Source organism: Triturus cristatus, chromosome 11, assembly GCF_964204655.1.
Source record: "Triturus cristatus chromosome 11, aTriCri1.1, whole genome shotgun sequence".
Lineage (NCBI taxonomy): Eukaryota > Metazoa > Chordata > Amphibia > Caudata > Salamandridae > Triturus > Triturus cristatus.
The window spans coordinates 783,612,121-783,625,966 of record NC_140594.1 but is presented as its reverse complement, the minus strand read 5'-3'; positions in this window follow the sequence as shown (position 1 = coordinate 783,625,966).

Below are 13,846 nucleotides of genomic sequence, written 5' to 3'. Positions count from 1 at the left end.
CCGCGTTGTAACCACGCAATGTCATTACTACGCAAGTCATAACATCAACTTGCAGTAGATGGCGTGCTAACATTAGAAATAGTATAGTTTACCATTACAACACCTTCCCTACTGTTACGTAGGCTGGAGTTGGAATAGTAAATTGTAAATTTCTAATGTCAGCTCACCATCTACTGCAAGTCGATGTAATGACTTGCGTAGTAATGGCTTTGCGTGGTAACAACGTGGTCGTTGTAACAACTACGTTGTAATGGCACGCGGAGTAATTGCTCCCGTTGTAACGAGTCATATTCGCCCATCGGAGTTTGACTAAACAAAATCGTATTGTGAGCGTGTTGTAAATAGCTAAGATGCACCTCAGCAAGTTTCGGAGGATGGGCATTCACAGACTCAAGGTGCTGTAGTAGGTCTGACATAAATAAAATTAAAAAGACAACTTGTTTAAGGCCATCATAACTTTTACATTTTTTGAGACAAAGTAAGACCGTTACGTAACTTGACCTGAACCCAAACATTAGTATACAGACGTATTATAGCATTCAACAACTTTCGGGGAATACCCCATTTTCCAAGTGTTTTCCATAGTAATACTCATGGAACTGAATCAAAGGCAGCTTTTAAATCTATAAAACAAACGAATAGATTTAGTTTTTTTTAAAACAGCCCGCTCTGCTAGTAAAGTGAGGGTAAACAAATTATTAATTGTAGATTGGCCCTTAAGAAATCCTGTCTGGTTAATAGGCATTATTTCCTTCAATGCTGCCCAGTTTTCCAAATCAATCCGTAAGCGAGATGCCAAAACATTAGCTTCTCATCAAGTAAGGCAATTAACCCATAATTTGCAGGATTATCCACTGGGCTGCTTTTGAAAATTGGCCGTACAATGCTACCTTGCCAGGACACTGGGGCAATATTCAATGCCAATACATCATTAAACACTGGAGTCAACACTTCGGCCCACATATCAGCATTGGCACTGAATATGGTATTAGGGAGCCCCTTTGGGCTAGGAGACCCATTTGATGCCAATGCAAAAGAGTGGCTATTTCAACACTGGCTTATAAAATCCAAGTCTTTCTCTGAATTAGAACTGCTCACGTGCTCCGTAAATGAATTTATTTCACACAATAGTGACTCAAGTCTGGCCTATTTGTATCTGAAGCCTACGCACCATACAGGTTGGTAATAAACCTTACCCACTCTTCCTTCATAATATTAGTCCTATAGGCCTTATTGCCTCCCCTTTCGAGTTCATTAATAATATCTCAAAAGGTTTTTACATTATTTAGTTAGAGGCATTTAGTAATCTGTGTCATAGCCCTATTTGGTAATGTGATTTCACCAGCCACAGTTCTTGTCGTAATGACCTTCTTAGTGACCTCAGTTTATCCTTAAGAATGTAGTAAGATTGTGTATATATATATATATATATATTCAGTGAAAAAACCATAGGTTTCACACATGTTATAGTTAGCTGGACATTTTACTGATAAAAAACCAATGAAATTCCCCCGTTATAGTTAGTGCAGGCAACTATAACTCACGCGACCGCAATCCTCTGCTGATGCTAATACTGTATTTAGACAATTATTTGCCCATGTCTTCTTCCATTAAATTTTAGCTATACATATATTACAAATATTTTTTTTTATAAAGACACATATGTCATCAGCAGAGGATTGCGGTCGCGTGAGTTATAGTTGCCTGCAACTGTGGGACTTTGGATAATTTCACCTTCCTTTAATGAGCAGCAGGCACGTTGTGTTTAAACCCCGCCAGCAAGCGCCAAACATGTTTCGGGCTCCTTGCCTTTTGCCAATGGCTGCATACACAGAGTCCCGGCAGCTGTACAGACTTTTGATTAAATACCCTTGCTGGCGGGGTTTAAACACGAACTGCCTGCTGCTCATTAAAGTAAGGTGAAATTATCTGTTGTGCAGGCGTCTCAATGCAAGGCAACTTGGTTTTTTGGAATCTAAATTGCGGCGTGCCTCGCCGCTGAGATGCCCTGCCACTGATGTTGTGGACCTGGAGTGCCTAGAATCTTGGTGCTATGACGAACAGATAATGCCGATTTTTATGGGATTGGTTATTAGCGGACAATGTGGTGTTTCCCTGCCATGCGACCCACTTGGGAATTATTTTTTGCACGAATCCATTTACAGCATCCACTGTGATTAAGCATAGGACTACTTACCCCAAAATGCAACTATGTGAACCAAGAGTATTTAATCAAAAGTCCGTACAGCTGCCGGGACTCTGTGTATGCAGTCATTGACAAAGGGCTTGCCATTTTGCCCATCCTGTGGTGAATATCAAGTCACCGTCCCATTCTTTTTCTTGCTCCTTTATTTCACAACAAAATGAAGCATGTTACATCCTTGTCAGACAAAATGCCCCTTGCTTTTTACCAGAAGTCCATTTTTTGTGTCATTACTGAACCTTTCCAGGCTCCTCCATTCCATCTCATTTAGCCGTACCTCTTTGGCCTGATACTTCCTGGTTTGTTGTCTCTCCAAAGGCAGATGTATATCTGGAAGCTCAGACAAGGCGGTTTTGGTGAGACCTAGGCACCTTGGCTACTGTTTCCAGGCCCCCAGTCTGGATTGCAGAATATTTTTTGTGATTTATTCTTGGTGATGTTCAGTTGCCAGTGAAGGTCTGTGCGGTCACTGTCTACTGATAGGAGCAAAAACAGAAAGGTAAGTGTGGCACCCGAAAGATCACTGGCGGGATCAATATTACTTCAGTGTCTTCAAGGTGTAAAGTATGTGTTTTATTCACCACTTGTGGGTCGTTTTTGGACAGTCAATGCTAACAAAGCTGTGGTGCAGCAGATATATTGAACATGAAGCTCTCCCACAAATCAACTAGTCAGGGTTCAACATTATCACACAACCTGAGTCTTCACAATATTAGCTACTATCTTAATCCCTCAAGCCATTTTGAAGATCCTCTGCCAGCTAACCTAGCAAAGAAAATGCAGTACTACCTATCTCCTCAGTGGGTCAAAATCATCAACCTTTGTCTCTCTTGAAGTATTTTTGTTTGCTGCCTGGAGGTATGGCAAGTATGTCCCATTGCAAATACATCCACAGTTAATCACTGTGACCCCAACAACTCTCCCCAATTAAAGATTGATATTTTCTGGCAAAATCTTGAAAAGCTGTAAAAAAAATCGACTCAGGCAGTTTGTACATAATAATCTGATAACTTCCAGTCTGGCTTCAGGGCTGGCTACAGCACAGAAAGCACTATCCTACTACTTAATTGACAAAGCTCTACATATTTTTGACTGTCTGTTTACTCCTGAGGCGGAAGCCGGGAGATTGCTTTGTTTTTAAAAATTGGAGTCACTTGTTACTATGTGTTTTAACTCACTTGCCCATCTCCCTGAGCACCCCCACGCAGCGGACCCTAGCGCTGACGTAGGGAAAATTGCCTAATTGCTGCCACCTGGTCGAGCACTCAGGCCACGCCCACTTCGCTGACCACGCCCCCCGCATCCAGTACAAAAGGCGCGCTGACTAAGAACGCGCCCAGAAGACTGTCTGTTTACTCCTGAGGCGGAAGCCGGGAGATTGCTTTGTTTTTAAAAATTGGAGTCACTTGTTACTGTGTGTTTTAACTCACTCGCCTATCTCCCTGAGCACCCCCACGCAGCGGACCCTAGCGCTGACGTAGGGAAAATTGCCTAATTGCTGCCACCTGGTCGAGCACTCAGGCCACGCCCACTTCGCTGACCACACCCCCCCACTCTACTAAAATGTGTCTATTCAGGAAGCGCAGCGGACGAGCGCAGCGGGAGCGCCGTCTGCGCGCCGAAGGCGCGCCTAAGGCAAGCCCGTCTGCGCCCGTCCGCGCCCAGAGCCCGGACCCCTGGTCCGCCCTTCCCAGGCCACCACTTACTCCAGGGACACCTTGCTGGAACTCCGAATCCCCCTAACCCCCCCCCTGCAGCAACTCGATCTCGCTCGCTGAAGGGAACTCTTGCTGCCGTTCATGCTCGTACAGTTTCCACCTAGAGCCAACGTTGAAACCCATCACCCTCAATATGGCCCTGCTTAACTGCAGATCCCTCCCAAAGCATCAAACGGAAATTAATCTGCTCCTGAAAGACTCCGACATCGAAATCCTATTCCTAACGGAAACATGGCTCACAGCAGGATCAGAGCCAGATATCGTTCAGTCACTCCCACCGGAATACCTGATTAAATTCCACAACAGACCCGTAGGCATTGGCGGAGGAATCGCTGTTGTTTACAGAGACTACCTCGCATGTCAATTCAGAGATAGTCCCATACTGGACTGCGAAAACATCCTCTTCTCAGTGAGTCGCCCACCATCGCTCACACTCTCGGGACTATTAGTTTATCGTCCCCCTGGACCAATTCGTCACTTTTGCGAGTCACTCATTGACTCTATCTCTTCCCTGGCCTGTACTACGCCGAATTTTACGATACTGGGAGATTTAAATCTCCATCTCGACGACCCCTCCAACAAACCGGCGATGGACCTCAAAGCCGACCTAGGTTCACTCAGCCTCGAATTACTCAATAACCTCCCTACTCACATCAAAGGTCACCTGTTGGATCCCGTGTTCTCCAACCTCCCCCGTCTCACAGCTAGGCCCCCTATCCCTATTCCATGGTCAGACCACTTCTTGGTCCCATTCGAGCTACTGCTATCCACCGAACCTCTGGGTAAACCCCCTCCCCAACCCCCGGATCGCCCGTGGAAAAAACTGGACAACAGCGCCTGGGCTCAGGCTCTATCCTCCACCTCCCCCCTCCTGGACGAAGACCCGTCCATAGCAGAAACTCAGCTACAGGATTGGATCCATCAATCCTTAGATACCATTCTGCCACTCAAACCAATGCCTAGCAGGAACAAATCGACCAACTCTCCCTGGTACACCCAGGAACTCCGTTCCCTAAAAAAGAGCTGCAAAAAACTAGAACGCGCCTGGAGGAAAAACTGGTCCACAGCCTCCAAAAACGAATACAGAAGCGCTATCAAGCTCTATAAAACCGCAATTAAATCTACCCAGGCCACCTTCTTTGAAGGAAAGATTGCGGCAGCAGCTAACTCAGCGAAGGAAACATACCGCATAGTTCGGCTCCTCACCAAAATCCAGGACCCTCCCCCCCCCCCTGACCCTGAAGGCGTGAGATGCAATCAAATGGCCAACTTCTTCTCCGCAAAAATTGATAAAATACTCACCTCACTCCCCGCACCCTCCGCTTCTCTCCATCCTATTGCATCCCCCCTTCAGCCGGAGGCTCCTTGCCTGCGAGCCTTTGATCAGATCTCCACGGAAACTTTTTTAGAAACCCTGAAAGCTGTAAAAAGTGGCTCACCAGCGGACCCTGCTCCCATCAGTAAGATGAAACTGGTCGCCCCCACCATTGCCCAACCCTTCACCAATCTAATAAACGCCTCCTTCAGGAGTGGCGCCGTGCCAGCCAACTGGAAAAAGGCTACGGTCAAAGCCCTCCTAAAGAAACCCCACCTGGACCCTCTAGACCCCTCCAACTTCAGGCCGATTTCACTTCTTCCAGGGATTAGTAAAGTGGCTGAACGAATAGCTAACAAACAGCTATCCTCCTTTTTGGAGTCCAATCACTTACTACGCGACTCCCAGACCGGCTTCAGACCGGGCCAAGGCACCGACACCGCCTTGCTCGCAGTTGTCGAAGAGGCGAGAGCCATCATAGACGCAGGAGGATCAGTGGCAGTGATCCTCCTCGATCTAAGTGCCGCCTTCGACACGGTGGACCACTCCATCTTGGTCCACCGGCTGAGCCAACTGGGAATCACCGACTCAGCCCTCGCATGGATTAAATCCTTCCTCGAGGGAAGATCATTTCAGGTATCAGACGGGTTTTCCACGTCTAAACCCCTGCCTATGCAGTGTGGGGTCCCTCAGGGCTCTTCCCTTAGCCCCACACTTTTTAATGTCTATATGGCCCCCCTCGAAGACATCATCACTCCCTTCGGTGTCAAGTCAGTGATGTACGCTGACGACACCCAGCTGGTGGTGTCCATTAACCACTCTGACTCTAGCTTAGGAAACCTCGCCAGTTGCCTAGAAGGGATCTCACAATGGATGTCGGACTCTAGACTCAAGCTCAACGGCGACAAATCCGAAATCCTCCTACTGGGCAATCAACACAAACTACCCGTAAACCTTTCCTGGCCAGCCTGCATGGGCACCTACCCTACTCCCAAAACAGAAGTCAAAAGTCTAGGTATCTGGCTTGACCAGGACCTTAATTTCAAAACCCAGGCCAGGAAAACATCAGGGACCTGCTTCGGCCTAATCCGTATGGCCCGTAAGATCTTCCACCTGATCCCTTTCCATTCCAGGAAGTTACTGATGCAGGGACTGGTCAACTCAAGACTTGATTATGGTAACATCCTATACTTGGGAGCCCCTGCATCAGTCATTCAAAAACTCCAGGTGGCCCAAAACGCCACAGCTAGAGTCCTCACGGGAACCAAAGCACGGAACTCGGCGAAACCTGCCCTCAAGAGCCTACACTGGCTCCCAGTAAAAGAGCGCATTACGTTCAAAACGCTCTGCACAGCGCACAAAATCCTGCAAGATAAAGGCCCCCCAATACTCAGATTCCTGATGAAACTTCACAAAGCTAGCCGTCACCTAAGATCTGATTCACTTGCACTGGCATCCATCCCGAGAATAAAAAAGGCAAGATCGGGCGGCCGCAGGTTCGCCTATAACGCGCCTAAGCTATGGAACTCCCTCCCACTACCCATGAGGAGTGAGCAGAATTTACTATCATTCCGAAAAAAATTAAAAACCTGGCTCTTTCCCTAAACATTTTCCTGCACCGACCCCACTTGGAATAAACTAGGTCCTCTTAGCGCTGGGATGCCCAAGGGTAGCTATGCGCTCTATAAATCCACATCCAAATCCAAAAATCCAAACTGTGGGGACTCTTGCCTGCTAATTTTACTTGAACTTATCAGCCTTTGATACAGTCAACCATTGCTTACTCATTTACATGGACAGAATTAGCTTTAAAAAGACAGTCTTGAATTGTTTCACATCATAATTTGCAAGCCAATCGCAAAAGACCAAAATTGAAAGTTCCTTGTCCAATCCACAGAGAGTCTCTCAAGGCATCCCACAAACCTCTGGCATTGCCCCTACTTTTTCTTCTCCCTTGAACCTTTAGGCAACCTAATAAAATAATTTGACAGTGAGTACCTCCAATATGCCAATGACACCCAACTACACTTGAAAATCTCCTCCCAAAATGACATAGCATCATTGTCATCAACGCTTAGCAAACTACAATGACTGAACATCATTTCACATTCAATTCTGCCAAAACTGTACCACTCTTAGGCCTTCCCTGAGGAGGCGTAGGATTCTGAGGCATTCCCAGGTTTGCGTAACATAAGTCTGGGAATGTGGCAGAATCCATGGGTGTCAGTGGCATAACAAAGGCCCCCACTGTGCGGGGGGCCCAAGCTCCAGGGAGCCCTCTCAGCGCAGTGCCCTGGCCTGAGAGCTTCGGAGTAAGTCTGGAAGGGGGCCCCTCCATGAACTTTTCAGGGGGACCCCCTCAAGTTTTGTTACGCTACTGATGGGTGTTGCATGGGAACACCCATGGCATGCCTCTTTCACGCTAAGTAATGCATGAAAAGGGCCATCTTTACAAGGCCATGAAAAGTCATGCAGGGTGGCTTGTGTGGCTTTGTATGGTTGATGCAGCGCGGAATACAAAATCCCTCCCTTCGTCACAGACCATAGATTCTCACAGACACACTCAATCACTTTGTTCGCTGGTGAGGCCCATAACACCAACATTCATTCTCTATCGGTCTGCTTTTCTAAGAAGGTGATTGTTCTATTCGCTGTAAATGAAAGGAAATACCCCTTTTCCCTAATGTGCAAAAGATTCACCTAACCTCCTTTAACTCATTGGGCTCAAACCTCTCCTTCTGGTACTCATCTCATAAGTTGGCCATGGATCAGTTAGCCGCTGGTTTAGTCGTTTCTCTAATTTCTAATCAATTTACATTAACACCTTCCCCGTAAATAAACAATCCAACACATTTCTGTAATGAGTCAAATTAGATTTTATCTAAATAATGCAATAAATTCAATGATTAGTCAAACAGCTGGCCATCATATTGACCTATTCTGGCTAATTGTCGTCCTCAAAGTCAAATTCAGTTGTTCTGTCACTCTATGCCCATGGAAAACAATTATTCAGTTCATCAGGAAATTGGGCATCCGATCAGTCCGTCAAAGATTCAGGGAAACAGCTGTCCTGCAGTGTCACTGTCCTCTCTGTCAGCATAACGTCAGGAAATTGAAAAAGCGACGACATACCACCTCTCTATTCTACGTATTTTTATAGTGATTTCAATGCCAAAATGTATCAAGAATGAGTTTTACTGTTCTGATTGGCTGATCAGGGGTTGTCCTACAAAGTTCTCATAAGGTTTTAGTCCATGGTGTCATCACTCTTGTTGGTTCCGGTTTTTAAAACAGTCCATTGTTCCCATGATCCTGGCAGGCTTCCCAGGAAGACCTTGAAGGGTACAGTCTGGCTAGGGTCAAGATGAGGCCACTGTTGCTGGCGTTAGCGCAGGCGCACTTCACCCAGAACCTCAGGAGCGTGTCGGTCGTGTCAGATACAGGAGGCAGCCATCTTCTGGCAGGCCCAAATGGTTAACTTAAGCAAAAGAAACACAAAACCATAATTAATACATAGAAATGATTAATAAAATGTTATTCCCTCACTAATACCCATATGTGTGTGTATTTATCTAGCAAAAGCAACACTCATTGCGGATTATACTCACTTTATATAGCACAAATCACAAATACACCACAAAAACAACATATATCATGCAATATTCTAAATGTCTATTATTAGTATGCGTACACAATTTAGTTTACGTATTAATTAGGCCATGCAAATGCAATTCCCACGTGTGTTTCATATGTTAGTAAAGTTGGTAAGTGAACACTGCGAACAAATTAGTACAATTACTATTAGTCAATTATTCTGATTAATGTAAACATGCAGAATGGAGAGGGTATACAAATTTTCTACAATAAACCCGCTCCAGCAATCCCCCCTTTGGTGATTTTATCACCACCAAAACACAAAAATGTTCTCTTTTACAGAAAATTTGAAATGTGTTCTTGCTCTAATTCACAATTCAGTTTCTCCAAATTCTTCTCTTCTTGCCTTTTTATACATACTCTCTTTCCACTCTTCTAATGTTATCTCTTCTTAATCTCTTTCTGGATCTTTTTCTGTTCTTTTTAAATTTTCTCTTTTTATTTTATTCTTTGTTTTCTTGTTTCTACAACACATATAACCTAATCTTAATACTAATAATACAAGGATCACACATGTTAATGGAAACAATATTTTACCTATAAATGTACTACCTATTTTAACTAAGAAATTCTTAATAGCAAGCTATTTTCTGCCCAATTCTTTCCCAAACACTTTCAACCTCCAGTGGTACAATTTCATCGTGCAATTCAGTAATATTTCTAATGTAGACTTTCAGATCTTTACTTTCATCTGGAATGTAAGTGCAACAATGTTGAACTTTCAGCATTCCACAGACTCCACACTCTTTTGCTAAAAGTAAATCAAGGGCAAGTCGATTTTGCATTACCATAGCACGCATGGCAACCATTTCAGTATTAACCAATAAGAATCCTTCAGCGGTGCTTGTTAACAAGCGATCCACTACTGTAGATAATTTTCTAATTTTGTTTGCATTCAGAGATATTCCCACTGCTGGTATCAATGCTCCAAAAATGTCACCCACAATTTCTGTCCAAGATTCTCTCTTTCTACGCACTATATAATTATTTAAACTATGTACACCATCTTCTCCTCTGTCCATGTGAAAGATTTTCAGAAATACCAGGCCTACATAACATGTGCCAAACCAATGGTCTGGCAAACGATAATATGCCTTGTTCCCACAGATAAAATATAGTCCAGGGAATACTGGATCTCTTCCACCTTTAAATCTCCATCCACCCATGATTCGATATGTATCATGGCACTCACTATTACCTAAAAAGTAATTATCATATGCAGTTTGATTCCTTCTTATGCAAAGTTTCCCCTTCTGAGGTCTATCTAAAGCTATTGTTTGAGTAGGCTCTCCCTTCATCAAATGTTTTTCCCTTTCTATATCCCAAGCTGTTTTCTCCACTCTTCCTTCTGATGCCTTTCTATGCATTTTATGTCTTCTTTCTTCGACCATATCTAGAAATGTATTTTCTTCTTTCTGCAAACTGCAAGTCAAATTATTTCTAAATACAGCTTCTAATGTTAATTCATTAGTCTCTAAGAAAAATTCACCTAATACTTTAGCAGGTTTTTCCTTATTTAATTTAGCAGGTACTAGCGAGAAAATTTTATCTACATCTGAATAATAATATTCTAATTTCCCTGTCTGATAAAACAAACTAGCTATTACACTACATGTTATTCCATATGTTGCCGGTAGGTGATGATAAGTCACTCCCTCTGCAACAGAGGCAGGTAACTGCATGCAGACGTAGCAATCCCTTACATCCATTGTTTTTACATATTCATACAATAATTTTGAAAACACATTATTAGAAAAATCGTTTATAGACCTATCTTTATGCAAATGAATATTGTTTTCTACAGTCGGTACTACCTTTGAAATTTTACCTATATTAGTTTTATTTTCACCATGTCCTTCTAATGTATCTATAGTAACTTTGAAAGAGATCACAAGAGCAAGTATGCTCCATAGAAGCATTAGTAATCCTGTACAACAGCAACACGTTTTGCACCATCTTCTCATGAAGGTACATCTACCTTTACTACTTTCTAGGTTAGCCATCTTTTACTAAAATGGACCGTGTCTTTTGACTTAGCCTCTTCTACTTCACAACTAGTTTTCTAGTTCAAGGCTCTGAGCCTCTACTTTCTTCTGCTCGATTTTATTTCTTGCAACTTTATTATATCTTCATCAGCAACTTTCTTGATTTATTCAGTTTGGCATTTCATCATCCTTTGCCTCCTTTTCGTACTCCGGATACAGAATCTCCTGAACTTCCACTTCTTCTTCTCCAATATCGGATAAGAGAACTCTCAGGATTTCTGACTCTTCTTCTTCTTCAACCACTTTCAGTATAGCCTCCTCTGGATTTCCTTGACTATCTGCCTCTTGTTTTTCTTCAGGCAGGGCCACGTACGTCCATTCCAGCGACTTCTACTTCTGGTCAGGTTTTCGGGTTCTTCTGGTCTCCTTAGTTACATTTGTTTCTTCTACCTTGGATTTCTCCTGACTCGTGACTTCATTCACCTGTTCAGCTGTTGGTGAATTTACTCGAGTCAGCTGATATCTCAGTCTCTTTATTTTATTTGGCCAAACTTCGTCCTTAGCAGCTCTTTTCAACTTACTTCCTTTGTCATTCTTTTCATTTCTCCAAGCTCTCTTTCTTAAAACTCGACCTTCAGGTATTTCGTTCTCGCTTTCTTCAGACTCTGTCTCAACTTGCTTTTTCTTTCCAACAATCTCTTTTTCCACCACTTGTTTTGATTTCCCTACTTCTGTCCCTCCTCGGGTCTCCGACACGCAATCTTCCTGCTGGCTACTTGTCCCTTCACCTAGCTGGATGTTGCAGTTCCCTACACCTCCTCCGGGGTCTTCCGCAGAAATCTGTCCCTCTCTATCTGTACCTGTCCCTTGTTCACTTAGATCTATTATTTCAGGTGGAATTTCTCCCAATCTTTCATCTGGAACTTCTTTTTCCCGAATTTCTTTCACTGCTTCTTCATTATCTTTTCCTTTCTTCTTTCTATGTTCTTTTCTGGGGCCTCGTGTCCCTTGTTCGTTTTCAGAATCTGAACTGGTTTCAGAGATCTGCAAACTTCTTCTCAGAGAGCTACTTCTGGGGACTAAATTTAGATTTGGTTCTGTCTCCCCCCTTTCAGAGTTTTCTTGTGGTTTTGCCTCTTCGTTATCTGATTCAGTACTTGACTCTGATTCATCATAGTATTCTTTTTCTGTGCTGTCCACAGGATTCGGAATTCTTAATGTGTTACTTGCATGAATCCAGTTTTTCAGTCCAGCACACTTTACAGCTGTTGTTGTAGTAGTCAGAATGACTTGTCTTGGTTTTCCCCACCTTGGAACCAAACAGTTTCTTCTTCTGTGAACCTTTATCCTTACCCAGTCCCCTGGGCTCAGATCATGGGCTAGCTTCTTTTCAAGAGTGGTGGCATCCGCTCCAACCTGATGAAACGCAGAATGAACTGCGTCAGCCAGGCCTTTACAGTATTCCAACACCATGTCATCAGTTATAGTCATCAGCTTGTTGACTGGAATGAATACATGCCTCATCGCGCGTCCCATGATTATTTCATGAGGACTTAACCCTGTAGTTCTGTCTGGTATCGTCATGAGTACTAGAGGCAAGACATCAGGCCATTTCATACCTGTGGCTAAACACATTTTCCCAATTCTATTTTTGATCGTACCATTCATCTGTTCAACCACATCAGAAGCCTCTGGTCGGTAGGCGCAATGTAGTTTCTGTTGTACATTCAATGCTTCACTAATCAATTTTACGATCTCATTATGGAAATGTCCTCCTCTGTCTGATTCGAGGGTCACTGGTAACCCGAACCTGGGGATGAATTCTCTCAAAAGTAGCTTTGCCACTGTCATCCCATCATTTCTTCTTGTTGGAAATGCTTCCACTCACCTGGAGAATAGGCAGACTATAATCAAAACATACCTCAATCTATTACAAGGAGGCATCTCAATTAAATCCACCTGCATTCTGGTAAAGGGCCCTCCTTCTCGGCCTATGGTCCCTAGACTCACTACTGTCTTTCTCTCAGGATTGTATTGCTGACATATTAGACATCTCTGACATAGACTTTCTGCTACAAGTCTAAACTTTGGATTGTACCAGATCTGCTTAAATGACCTGATCATGGCATCTCTCCCTATGTGACCCTGGCCATGATACATCCGTGCCATGGTAGACATCATGCTATCAGGCATAGCTGGTCTTCCATCTCGATAGACCCACACATGGTCCTTTTCTCTTGGTGCACATCCTGCTTTTACCCACTGTCTCATCTCATCTCTTGCTTCTTCTTGCAATTGTCTCACCTCTTCCCAAGTTCCTACAACATTAGTAAACATCAAGGAGCAAGAAAACATTTCCCTTTCCTTTGCCTGATTGACAGAATTCTGATTGCGTGCGCAATATTGTGCCATATCATTTGCATAACGATTTCCGGTAGTGATGTAATCACCACCTTGAGTACGGGTAGCACATTTTACCACAGCCAATTGTCTAGGCAGCTGTATCGCCTCAAGCAACTTTCCAACCACTTCAGCATTCTTAATAGGAGTTTCACTTGAGGTCAGGAAACCTCTTTGTAGCCATAGATTGCCAAAATCATGGACGACTCCGAAGCCATACTGTCTGTCAGTTATCACAGTCACTCTCACGCTTTTCCCGATCTTACATGCTCGAGTCAGGGCCACTAATTCTGCTACTTGGGCTGATTTTACTCCTTTCAGGTAGGATGCTTCCAAAACTGCTGCTACTGTGCATACTGCGTATGCGGCACTTAGTACTCCTTCTTCTGTTCTCAAACATGACCCATCAACGAACATCACAAAATCACTTTCTGGCAAAGGTACATCTTTTATATCTGGTCGTGGTTTTGTGCACAAATCAAGCACATCCAAACAATCATGACTCCTTGTCAAGAGGATCGCCACATCATGAGGTACAAACACTTTCAATGGATACCCCATCACAATTCCT